Source organism: Nannospalax galili, unplaced genomic scaffold (assembly GCF_000622305.1).
Source record: "Nannospalax galili isolate Female #2095 unplaced genomic scaffold, S.galili_v1.0 scaffold31, whole genome shotgun sequence".
In the NCBI taxonomy this organism is placed as follows: domain Eukaryota; kingdom Metazoa; phylum Chordata; class Mammalia; order Rodentia; family Spalacidae; genus Nannospalax; species Nannospalax galili.
Genome location: NW_008332149.1, coordinates 963,644 through 976,351, shown reverse-complemented (window position 1 = coordinate 976,351; position 12,708 = coordinate 963,644).

The window sequence follows — 12,708 nt, the reverse complement described above, 5'->3', positions numbered from 1 at the left end:
GTATGTATCTAATTATTACTAGTCATAATAGGTTGCACTTGGATCCTTGGCGCCTGTGTATGTCTATAAAGTCATTGGGTAGATGTCAATGGTAATGTTTATCACCTCTAATAATTAACATGACATAAATTTCCATGCTTCCTCTTCAAATATAATACATTTTTTAAAACTTGTTGATGTTTGTGTGTGCGTGCGTGTATCACACAAAACACCCCAAACCATCCTATTCAACTACACACCCACTTCCCAGATGGCCTTCCCATAGCCCCCCTCCCCCCACTACAGCCCTTATACTCTGTTATCCCTGCTACTGTCTGCTGTGTTGTCGGCACCCCCAGCCATTCCCCACTACTTGTCCATCTGGTAAATCTAGTCAGCCTATCTTTTCCTTGTTCTAGGACAATCAGCTCTTCCTCATCTAGCAGCAATCGTCAACATTCCTTTAGAAAAGATTGGGGTCTGCTGTTCATTTTCCCAGTTCTATGCTGGGTTACTGTCTGGGAGTCTCTTGGGCCACCCTGGGCAACAACTTAAAAGAAGGTATCTCCTATCTGGCATTGTTTCTTGTTATGTACCCTTTAGCTATGCATATGGACTCTTAAAGAAATATACTGATCACTTTAATCTTTGGTCATACTTTCTTTTTGGGTGTTTAAGACCATATGGTTGGCCCAAATAAACCAATTTATTTTCACTCTTAAGGTCATTTGAGGATCTGTTCCTCAGGGGTCACATGGGCTTGGGAGGAGCCCCTGGCTCCTTTCTTTTACCAGTTCTGCCTATGTGAAGATAAGTCAAAGGTCCTGTACGACCATGGCTGGCTTCATTTGGAAGCATAGAAGAAATGATTCCTCTGTATTGACCCTCCTCTTTGTAGACTGGACACTGGTTCAAGTCCATCTGGTGGGGTCTCCTTGGCCTCCTTGATCAAGAGGACAGGTGACCCACCACAATTACAGGACATTTCAAGAGATGCTCATAGTCCCCTGGAACTAGTCAACCTAGGAGGGCAAGGAGCAAAAACTGTCCTTTATGTCCCTCTGACCAAATAGTATAGACCTCAAAATACGTCTGTTAAACATCCAAGAAGATTAGTTCTACCAGTCTGGTACTTTTAATTATTGTGTGTCATGTAGATAAAACTTGGGCAGAGACCAATTATTCTCAGATAAATGTTACTTAGACATATATTTCTTGATCTGCTATGTATAATTTGTCAGTAGGTTGTTGGAGTAATATAGTTCCCTCTGGTTTTTAAAACTAGCTAGGCATTACTTATCTCTTGCATTGTCTCACCCCTCCATCATGGTTTCCCACTTAAGGTGCCCCCATTTCCCCCCTTTCTCCCTTACTAATACCCTTCTCCTATGGTCCTACCTCTCTTGAGCTCCTTCTTTCCCTTTATCCCCTAGGTTCCTTGTATACCCTTCCCTCCCCCCTCCCTTAAACTAACCCAATTTTTATCCATATCTCCCTTATTAAGGCCTGTTTCCTACTGTTCTTCTCTTTCAGGTTATTTCATTTCCTTTACCTCCCTGTTTCCATTATCCTGGTTCCTGTAGTTATGTCTGGATACATACTCACTTCTCAGGGTTCGGCTATGCCAAGGAGTGGTATAACCGGGTCATATAGTAGGTTCATTTTTAGTTTTTTAAGAGTTCTCCACACTGCTTTCCATAGGGGTTGAACAAGTTTACAGGCCCACCAGCAGTGGATGAGCATTCCCCTTTCCTCACATCCCCTCCAACATTTGGTACCATTTGTTCTCTTGAACTGAGCCAGTCTGACTGGGGTAAGATGAAATCTTAAAGTGGTTTTAATTTGCATTTCCCTAATTATTAGTGAACATCTTTTAAGATGCTTTATAGCCATCTTTATGTCTTCTTTTGAAAGCTCTCTGTTCAGCTCCTTAGCCCATCTCATAATTGGGTTACTTCTTGTCTTGAGTCTGTTGTTTTGAGTTTGTTATATATTCTGGATATTAAACCTCTGTCAGATGTGTCACTGGTGAAGATTTTCTCCCATTCTGTGGGTTTTGTCTTCACTTCCCAGGTTTCTTCCTTTGATGTACAGAAGCTGTTTAGTTTCATGGGGTCCCATGCTGATTCTCGCCCTTGTTTCCTGAGCAATTGATGTCTGGTTTAGAAAATCCTTTCCTACACCTTTATCTTGTAGGTTTTTGCAAATGTTTTCTTCTAGCAGTTTCAGAGTTGCAGGCAGTTTCAGGCTTCACATTGAGGTCTTTGATCCATTTGGAGTTGGCTTTTGTACAGGGTGAAAGATAGGGGATAGTTTCATTCTTCTACAGGTGGAGATCCAGTTTTGCCAGTACCATTTGCTGAACATGCTGACTTTCCTCCAATGAATATTCTTGGCCCCTTTGTCAAATATCAGGTGGCTGAAATTGCATTTACTCATATTTGGGTCTTCAATTTTGTTCCATTGATCTATGGGTCTATTTTTGTGCCAGTACCATGTTGTTTTTATGACTATAGCTCTGTAATACAGCTTGAAATCTGGTAGAGTAATCCCCCCAGCATTGCTCTTAATGCTCAGTGTTGCTTTGGCTATCCGAGATTTTTTGTGCTTCCATAAGAATCTCAGGATATTTTTTTCCAATTCTGTGAAAAATGTCATGGGGATTTTGATTGGCATTGCATTGAATCTATAAATGGCTTTTGGTAGGATGGTCATTTTAACAATATTAATTCTTCCAATCCATGAGCATGGGAGATCCTTCCATCTTCTGATGGTTTCCTCAATCTCTTTCTTTAAAGATTTAAATTTTTCATTGTAGAGGTCTTTAATGTCTTTGGTTAGGTTTATCCTGAGATATTTTATTTTTTTGCAGGTATTGTGAAGGGGAGCGTTTCCATGTGCTCTTTCTCTGATTGCTTGTTATTGGTATATAGAAAGGCTACAGACTTCTAACCTGCCACTTTACTGAACATGTTAATAATTTCTAGGAGTTTTCTGGTGGAATTTTTGGCATCTCTTAGATATAATATCATATCATCTGCAAAAAGGGATAATTTGAGCTCTTCTTTTCCAATTATTACTCTTTTAATTTCCTGTTCTTGTCTTATTGCTCTTGCAAGAATTTCAAGCACTATGTTAAAGAGAAGTGGAGATAGTGGACAGCTTTGTCTGGTTCCTGATTTCAATGGGAATGCTTCCAGTTTTTCTCCATTTAGAATGATGTTAGCTGTGGGTTTGTTGTATATAGCTTTAATTATGTTGAGGTATGTTCCCTCCAGTCCAATTCCCTCTAGGACTTTGAACATAAATACAAGTTGAATTTAATAAATTATTTTTTACAAAAAGAAAGGAAGAAAAGAACCATACATAGGTCCAAGTCCAGGGGATCTGATGTACTCTTCTGTCCTCTATGGGCATGGCATGACACAGGTGCACTTACACACATACAGGCATAACACTCATACCCATAAAAATATAAATATAAATAAATAAATTTTTTAAAAAAGAACTCTTGCTATGCAATCATGAGGACCAGTTCAGATCTTAGTACCCACATAAGAAGCCAAGCAGACACACAATCCTGTAACCCCAGCTCTGAGGGCCCCAGAGACAGAAGGATTGCTGGGGCTTGCCGGCTTCCAGTCTAGCTGAAAAAACATGAACTCTGGTTTTAGGAAAATGCCTGCCTCAAATGAATAATCAGAGGGTGATAGAGGAAGACACCTGACATGTATGTGACAGGTATGCACACTGACACACTACAGAGCATATACTCCTACAGACAGAAATAAATAGACAGATAGATAGATAGTAGGTAAATAGTTTTAGACTATTTAAAAAAATCAAAAGCTACCCACTCTCCACCCCTTCCCATGGGGAATCAGGCCAATGGTTTTTCTAGTCCAGAAAAAAAATGTTTGTAAGAACACTGAATTCCCCATACAAGTATCAGAAATGAGACACCACAGGAGGGTTTCTCATGAGTAAAATGGTGGGTTTGTCTGAACCCTCACTGCCACCCTGTGTTCTCCTGGGATGGCTCTTGCCTGTTTTATAAGCTGGGCTTCTGTGGCTGTGGCTCTGAAAAGCTGTCTCCTTGAGGTCATCGCTGGGCCTCCAGCTCCAAAGCTCACTTTTGAAGAACACCATCATGCAAAGGCAGAGAAGACCCCAAGCAGCTCCCAGAGGAGACAGGGGCCTGGCAGCCTCAGTAGTCACTGAGGGGGCTCCAGCCAAACACTAGATGTGAGTTCAGCCCATGATTCAGCACATTGCAGCTATCAAAATGAATGTTACAAAGAACGCCAAAATCACAATGGAAAGTTCTTTGACTCAGTCCAAGTGTTCAGTGCCTCCAGCACATGTATTTGCCACTCAGAAGATTGGCATGCCACCTCCTCACCAACCCAGCTTACATGCTGGGCTTTCTTCCTGCTAGGTGCAAGCTCCACCATGAATAGTCTGGCACATAGGGACAGAGTGGTACGAAGAAGACAAAACTTAAATCCTATAGTCACACTGAACGTTGATCCTGGACCACGCATTCTATACCTGCTCTGCCAGTGTTATACTCCCTTTGTGGGCAGTGTATACATGTTGGATCTACACATGTCACAATACCTCTGTGATGGAAGGAGGCCACAGATCTGTCAGAGGGCTGGCTAATCATTTATAGGGTAATCTATTTGTAACAAGCCAACTTTGAAAAATTCTAATGGAGGCCTGGAGAAATGGTTCAGTGGTTAAGAGCACTGACTGCTATGTACATGTGGGCAATACACTCATACACATAAAATAAAAACAATTAAATATTTTTTTAAATTCTAATGGAGTTGGGCATGGTAGCACACACCTTTAATCCCAGGACTTGGGAGGCAGAAGCAGGTGGATCTCTGAGTTTGAGGCCAGTCAGTTTATATAGCAAGTTCTAGGCCAGCCAGGACTGCATTAGTAAGACCCTGTCTCAAAAAAAAAAAAAAAAAAAAAAAAGAGCTGGAGAGATGGCTCAGCAGTTAAGAGCACTGGCTGCTCTTGCAGAAGACCCAGGTTCAAGTCCCAGCACCCAACATGGCAGCTAACAACCATCCATAACTCCATTCCCAGGGATTCAATGCCCTCTTCTGACTTCGATGGGCATTGAATGACATGGATGCATTTACATACATTTAGGCAATACACTCATACACATAAAATATAAATAATAAATAATTGTTTAAAAAACAAAACCAAACAAAACAAATTCTAATGGGCCACCAAGTCTACCATTAGTGACAGTGCAATACACTCATACACATAAAATATAAATAATAAATAATTGTTTAAAAAACCAAACCAAACAAAACAAATTCTAATGGGCCACCAAGTCCACCATTAGTGACAGTAACAGTTTGCAATGGTTATCCTTATTGAAGTCAAATGCATTTCACTAAGTTGCTCTGACAGAAGCCAGCACAGAAATGGGCCACATATTCAGAGTTCAGTTCTACTCAGCTAGAAGAAGGGTTACCTCCGTTCCGTTCCACAGCCGCTGCTCCTTAAGGTTCTGCCACCCATGTCTGAGATTTACAACTAATTCTGACAAAATTTCAGTGGAACTGGGGATGGTTATGGCTATTTTGCTTTGACAGAGAATCAAACATGTGAGTTGAGTGACACTTGCCTTTTATCACCCATCCTATCTGTGCCAAGAGAAGTACAAACATGTGGCACTGTATTGGTTTTTCAGTAACTTGGTTTAAGCCAAAGGGTGGAGGGATCCCATCTTGAGACTATTTATGAAACAATTAATGTTGTCAACAGCCTTCCCACCTGCTGAGTTACACGAAGCCATCTAGACTCTGGTGACTCCAAGCAGTGTCAACGATGCTAATATGAACTGTTGAAGCAAATCCATTTGAAAGGACTTAATGCTACAACTTATAAAACTCGATGATAGATAGCTCTTCGTCTATGAGGTACAAAAGAGGCCTTATTCTCTAGGAAAATCCTCTCATCATAAAGTTAACATCAAGACAACAAGTAACTACGATGGGATGTGCCAGGCACTGCTGCAGATTGTAATTTGCGTAATACTTACAATGGCAGGCAGAGTGTCCCTTCTCCAAAATGGGTGGGACCAGAGGTGTAACAGTTCAGATCTTTGTAAATTTTAGAATATTTGTGTAAACATAATGAAATATCCCAGGGATGGGAAGCAAGTCTAAACACAAATTCTTTTACACTTCACGTAGGTGATTTTTATACAATTATATAAAACTGTATAAATAATTGCATGAAGTCAGGTATAGAATTTTCATTTGATCACTCAACAAGTTTGGGATTTTGGACTTCTAAATTAGGAATGTTCAAGGATCTTCCTCATTATGGCTGAAGAAGCCCAGGCTCACTGAGCTGAACATGGACGGCAAACCAGCTGGTTACCCAGGGAGCCTAGGGCACACCTCACTTAAAAAAATATATTAACTATAGTAATTTTTAACCAGAATTTGAAAATCAGTTTTTAAAAAGATAGAACACTATGAAATCCTTCTAAGAGCATTTGCTAGTGCTCTAGGTACTTTTACGTTGTGGCAAAGTATCTGACAAAACAACTTGGAAGGAGGAGGGCTTTATTTTGGCCCACAGTTTCAGAGGGCTCATTCTATCATGGTAAAAAGTCCATCATGGTGCAGAGAACATGGTAAAGCAGAGTAGTTCACATCATAGCAGGCCAGGAAGCAGAGAGAGATGCAAAGTCCATGGGGAAAATATGGCCCCAAAGTCCCACCCCAGCACCCTACTTCCTTAAGCTAGGCCTAACCTTCCTCATCCTCCAGAATCTCAAAAAATAGCATGATTACCTGGGGACCAAGTCTCCAAAACATGAACCTATGGGGGGCATTTCAGATTTAAACCATAGCATGGGCTTCATATAAATCTAAATATATCGCTATGCTTCAGCCCTACCATTTCTATCCTATGTATTTACTCAAGAAAATTTGAAGAATATATGTACACAAAAATTTACACAAAAATGCTCATAGCAATTCTAAACTGGGAACAAACCAGGTGAACAGAGGGGCCGACAGTGGTACATCTATACAGCGGCATCCTAGTCAGCAAGACAAAAGAATCTAATAGAAGGGGCTGGAAAGATGGCTCAGAGGTTAAAAGCACTGACTGCTCTTGCAAAGGACCCGGGTTCGATTCCCACTCTGAGGCATTGCACGACACAGGTGCACTCACATGCATGCAGGCAATACACTCATACAAAAAATAAATAAATAAAAAAAATTAATTAATTTTTTTAAAAAAGAATCTAGTAGCAGCTGCCTGGAGCAATACCAAAAATATTATGCCCAGTGAGAAAATCCAGGCATTGAATGAGTCCATTTATATGAAATTCTAGAACACGCAAAACAAATAATGATGGGAAACAGGTCAGTGTTTGCCCAATGCTGAGGGATGAGGGTAATCGCAAAGAAGCAAGAATTTTCTAGAGAGATGAAAATATTCTTTATCTTTATTTGGTAGTGCTTAAAGAGTACATGCCTTTGACAAAGCCTGTTGCATATACACTTTCAAATGGTGCATTTTGTGGTAGGCAAATTCTACCCAGTCATGTTGAGACTTTGCTTGTTTTATTTTTATTTTTATTTTACGTGTATGAGTATTATGCCTGCCTGTGTGTAAGTATACCCGGGTTGTGCAGTGCCCATGGAAGTCAGAAGAAGGTGTTGGATCCCCTGGAACTGGAGTTATGGATGGTTGTTAGTCGCCATATGGGTGCTAGGATTCAAACCAAGGTCTTCTGCAAGAACAGCCAGTGCTCTTAACCACTGAGCCATCCCTCCAGCCTGTCATGTTGAGTTTTTTAAAAAGAAGCTGGTATGATATGTTGGAATAAATATGTTTCTCAAAGAAAGAGGACCTGATCTCATTAGTCTAGCAATTTCACCACTTCTCTGTGTGACATTCAAATATGTTGCTTAAGCCCCTTGAGTCCTAGCTCCCTCGTACATTAAACAGAGTTGGTGCTACTGGGACTGTGGTAAGAGGGGTTAATTCTGACCGCGTAGAGCAGAAACACTTGTACCTGGGATTGGCTACAATCTGACAGCATGGCCACTCCTGACTGCAAGAAAAATTATAACATACTTTCTTTTGTTCCACACAGCAATATATGCACTCTTAAATTTGGGGTCTGTTTACAAGGAAGAAAGGGTACCTGGAGGAGGTGCCCAAAAGCCTCTACCCCAAAAGACTCTTAGCTCCAGTTGGTCTGAAGACTCAAACACATCCACACACCAATTCTGTGGAGCACAGCGCTCCTATGCTGGTATTTTGGTTATATATTGCTGATTATCCCTCCTTCTGAATGGAGGAATATACAAAATCCGTCACTTTGGAAATGTATTAAATAGCACCCTCTCCTAGGACCTTTGCATGAAATTTGCCTGACTTTCTGGGGAATCAGAGTCCCTAGAGCCTTATGCAGTTGGCCAAGTCTAGGTCTCATGTGCAGTAAATATTTAAATAATAAATATTCTAGCAATGATCAGAGTAGATATTTTGCTCTAGGCACTGGGCCAGGTACTTCATTTACAGTGCATGTTTAACATGTTTCTACCACCAACAGGTGGGAGCACCAGCCTGACATGGGGGAAGGGGAAACTCTGTCATTGTGTAGGTCTTGGACCTGTCATAGGAAGTTTCTTCTATTGCTGTGATAAAATACTCTGAAAAAGCAACTCAAGAGAGAAAGTTTATTTTAGCTCACAGTTCTGGGGTGTGGGGTGGTTCTCACAGTGCCAGGAGTTTGAGGCCTCTAATCACATTTCAGCCACAGAAAAGAAGTAGGTGCAATGGACGAATGCATGTTAGAGTTCAGCCCATTTTCTGCACAAAACTCCTGTCTAGGGAACAGTGCTACCCTCAGTAGGCTGGTCTTTCCACCTCAGTTAGTGTAATCAAGATAATAATCCCCCTGTCCTAGTATTTTTCTTCATAGCTGTGACAAAATACTCTAGCCAGTACCAACTTGGGGAGGAAAGGGTTTCTTTTATAGTACATCTCCAAGTTGTCACATTTCATCAGGGAGACCAAGGTAGGAACTCAGGGCAGGAACCTGGAGGCGGGAGCTGGAGTACAGGCCATGGAGGAACGCTGCTTACTGACTTGCTCCCCCTCTCTGACTCTGCCGTCCACAGCACATGCAGCTTGTCTCACAGAGCCAAGCCAGCTCCATTCCACACCTACTGCTGACCTTGGTGGTCGTCCCACGGTCTTGGAATCTCCAAAAAGCTGGGGTCTCCACTGAAACTGAGGCTGCACCCTCACCAATAGCCTCTTCTGGCCTCTTGGGGTGCAACACCTCAGATTCTTTCCATGACCCCTTCCACCCCTAGGGTCTTCACTGCAACTGAGGCTGCTGCACTTCCACTAATGGCTTTTCCTGGCCTCTCAGGGTGTCAAAGCCCTCAGCTGTTCTCTATGACCCCCTCACACTTTCAACACCAGAATCATGCAGGAGACTCTTCACATTGCCAAGTCCCTCTTCCAGCTTGAGATGGAGGCTTGGGTCCCCCCTGGGTGCTGAACCTGAGGAAACACTTCCCAGAAGATTTCACCACAGTGATGCTGGTCTCTTGTTACTTACAGTTGATTTTTCAGCCCCAACTAACCAGCATCAATTGTCCCAGTAAAGCAAAGGTTTTACTTAAGGTTCTGGTCTCTTCTTAATCACAGCTGATTCTTCAGCTCCAGCCAACCAGAACTCACAGATTCTCAATTCAAAATATCACACAAACAGCCCTGAGAGTCTCTGCTTCCCTTTGAAGCATCACAAGCCAGGCCTCCATTGTTCACAACTCTTTCAACAGCTCCACAGCAACAAACTCTAAGCAGTCAAATGCTTTTCCAGCCCAAAGTTCTAAACACTTCCACAATCTTCCCCAAAACACCAAGGTCAGGTCTGTCACAGAAGTGCCCCACTCTCTGGTACCAATTTCTGTCCTAATTTGTTTCTTCATTGCTGTGACAAAACACTTTGACCATTACCAACTTGGGGAGGAAAGGGTTTATTTATCTTACATCTCCTGGTCGGTTTATCAGGGGGCTCAAGGTAGGAACTCAGGGTAGGAACCTGGAGGCCGGAGCTGGAGCATAGGCCATGGAGGAACACTGCTTACTGGCTTGCTCCCCTGGCCTCTTCTCAGCCTGCTTTCTTACAGGCCCACCTGCCCAGGGTGGCACCGCCCACAGTGGGTTGGGCCCTCCCACATCATTCAGCAATCAAGAAGATGCCCCAGGGACATGACCACATGCCAGTCCTATGGAGGCAATTTCCCAACTGAGGCCCCCTCAACCCAGGTGTGTCAAGTTGACACTAAAGCTATCCAGCACACCCCCACAGATATGCCCAGCCTTCTATCTCCCAGGTGATTCCAATTTCTGTCAACAGTGTAACATGAACCATCACATGCCTGCTCAAAAGCTGAAATGGAACAACTCTGTCTCCCTACTCCTGAGCTATTGTGGGACAGGCATGTGACCTGGGCTTGACCAATCAGATACTCCCTGAGAAGACTGCCCAAGACAAGTTGGGTTGTTACCAGCAGAAGTCCCAAGGGTTGTGAGCCAGGCTGCTGAGGCCTGTGCCTGGAGCTTCTGCAACAGCTATCTTCTAATCAGAAAGTTCATCAGGCAGGACTTTGTGCTTGTTGTCTAAATACCTTTGACTCTCCAGCCTCTTCCTCTCTTGAATTATGTCACGTCCTTCTTTCCAAAGGAATCATGTTGTTGGGGGCTACCATGAGCACTCTATGTCCTAGGTCAGAGGATTCTGGACATCCCCATTGTGAAGACCATAACCCTGGCCCCTTCCACCTTTCCTGAGTGCCCCTGCTGTGCATCGAGGGCTCAGGGCCTCTCTCTTCCAGCTGAAAACATCTCCTTCACTTTCTGGCCTCTGTCTCTTCCTATCTTGGCTCCAGTTAGCCTGGGAGTTGGGTACCAGATACCAGGTTGAGCCTAACCCTTCATCCCTCCATCTAGTACAACAAAATAAAACAAAGCTCTTGCTCCCCCTTCTGCCAAAATGAAAAGCTTTTATCCCTATTACCTCACTAAAGAAGAGATCACCAGGTCTTCAGTTTAAAAAAAGAATCAAATTCTTAAACCAATTGTAGATTTGGCTAGGAATGATCCCACTGCCAAAATGACGATCAACCTGCACCTGTGAAACACTGGTGTCCCTGATAGCAGAGTCTCACACACATTATTTGACTGAGCTGCTTCCTCCTGCCAGGGCACACCAGCTTTAATTTATTTTAATTTTCATTTATTTTATGTGTATGAGTGTTTGCCTGCATGTATGTAAGTGTACTACATGTGCACAATGCCAGTGGAGGCAAGAAAAGGATGTTGGATGCCCAGAACCTGGAGTTACAGATAGTTGTGAGCTACCACGTGTGTCCTCTGCAAGAGCAGCAGGTGCTGTTAATCACCAAGTCATCCAGCTCCTCTCCCCGATTTTGACCTCCTTGTTCTGTTTACAGTCTCATTATCTAACCTTGGCTGGCCTGGAACTCAGAAAAGTTTACCTGCCTCTATCTCCCAAGTGCTGAAATTAAAGAAAAGTACCGCCACACCCAACTCAGTTCAATTTATTCTTCATCTCGGTTGTAGCATTAAGTGACTTTCCAATGAGTGACTTTCTAAACTATTATTATTTGTTCAAGCAAAGTATAGTCGTTTTGTCCTTCGATCTCAAAGCAGACTGATGCTTAACAGTAACCCACTTGTTTTCCTGATTTCTTACAAATAGTATCAAACCTTTATCCTTGGCATCTTTCCTTTGAATGTTTTATTTCAACATTTCAACTGTGCTTTATTCTTTTCAAACTTAATTTTTTCTGATTACAAAAACATTTGTTTATTGTAAAGAATTTGAAAATTATATGAAAGTAAAAAACTAAAAGTACCCATTTCCCCATTATTTAAAAAACCTTGAAAGTTTCATATATTTCAAAAAAAATGTACAGAAACTCTCACACACCCACATTTTCACATAGTGCTTTTTAAAAAAACTGTAGACTGTACATAATTTTGGATTTGTGGGGATCCAGCCTAGGGGATGGTGGCTAGGCAAACAGTCTATCACTGAACCATACCCCTAGCTGCTGATTCAATTCTTACCTGTATATAACTATAACCATCAAATATTTTGTAGTGATTTATAAATACCTTTTATACATTATGAGTTGTAACTCTTTATCCTTTTGTAGCAAGGACTTTTTACCAATGTTTTTGTATTTATAAACATATTTCAGTTACATACAGAGCACATATATTTTTGCATGGCTTTTTCAATAACGTGTGTGTGTGTGTGTGTGTGTGTGTTTATGTTACTGGGGTGGAGACTGTGCCCAGCATCTCATGCAAGCAAGGCAAGTACTCTACTAACTGAGTGCTATCCCCAGCCCCAGGATATAGTATTTGGTAAGAACTAAACTTTTCCGCGCTAAGGATGCAGCTTAGTAGTTGAGCATTTACCTTGCATGGGCAGGGCCTTGGGTTCAATTCCCAACAGTGCAAAAAAACACAAAACAGGGCCAGCAAGAAGCTCAGTGGATGAATGCGCTTGCTATCATGCCTGACAAACCGAGTTCAAACCCTGGGACCCACAAGATGGAAGGAGAGAACCAACTCCCACAAGTTGTCCTCTGCCCTCCACAGGTATTGTAGTAC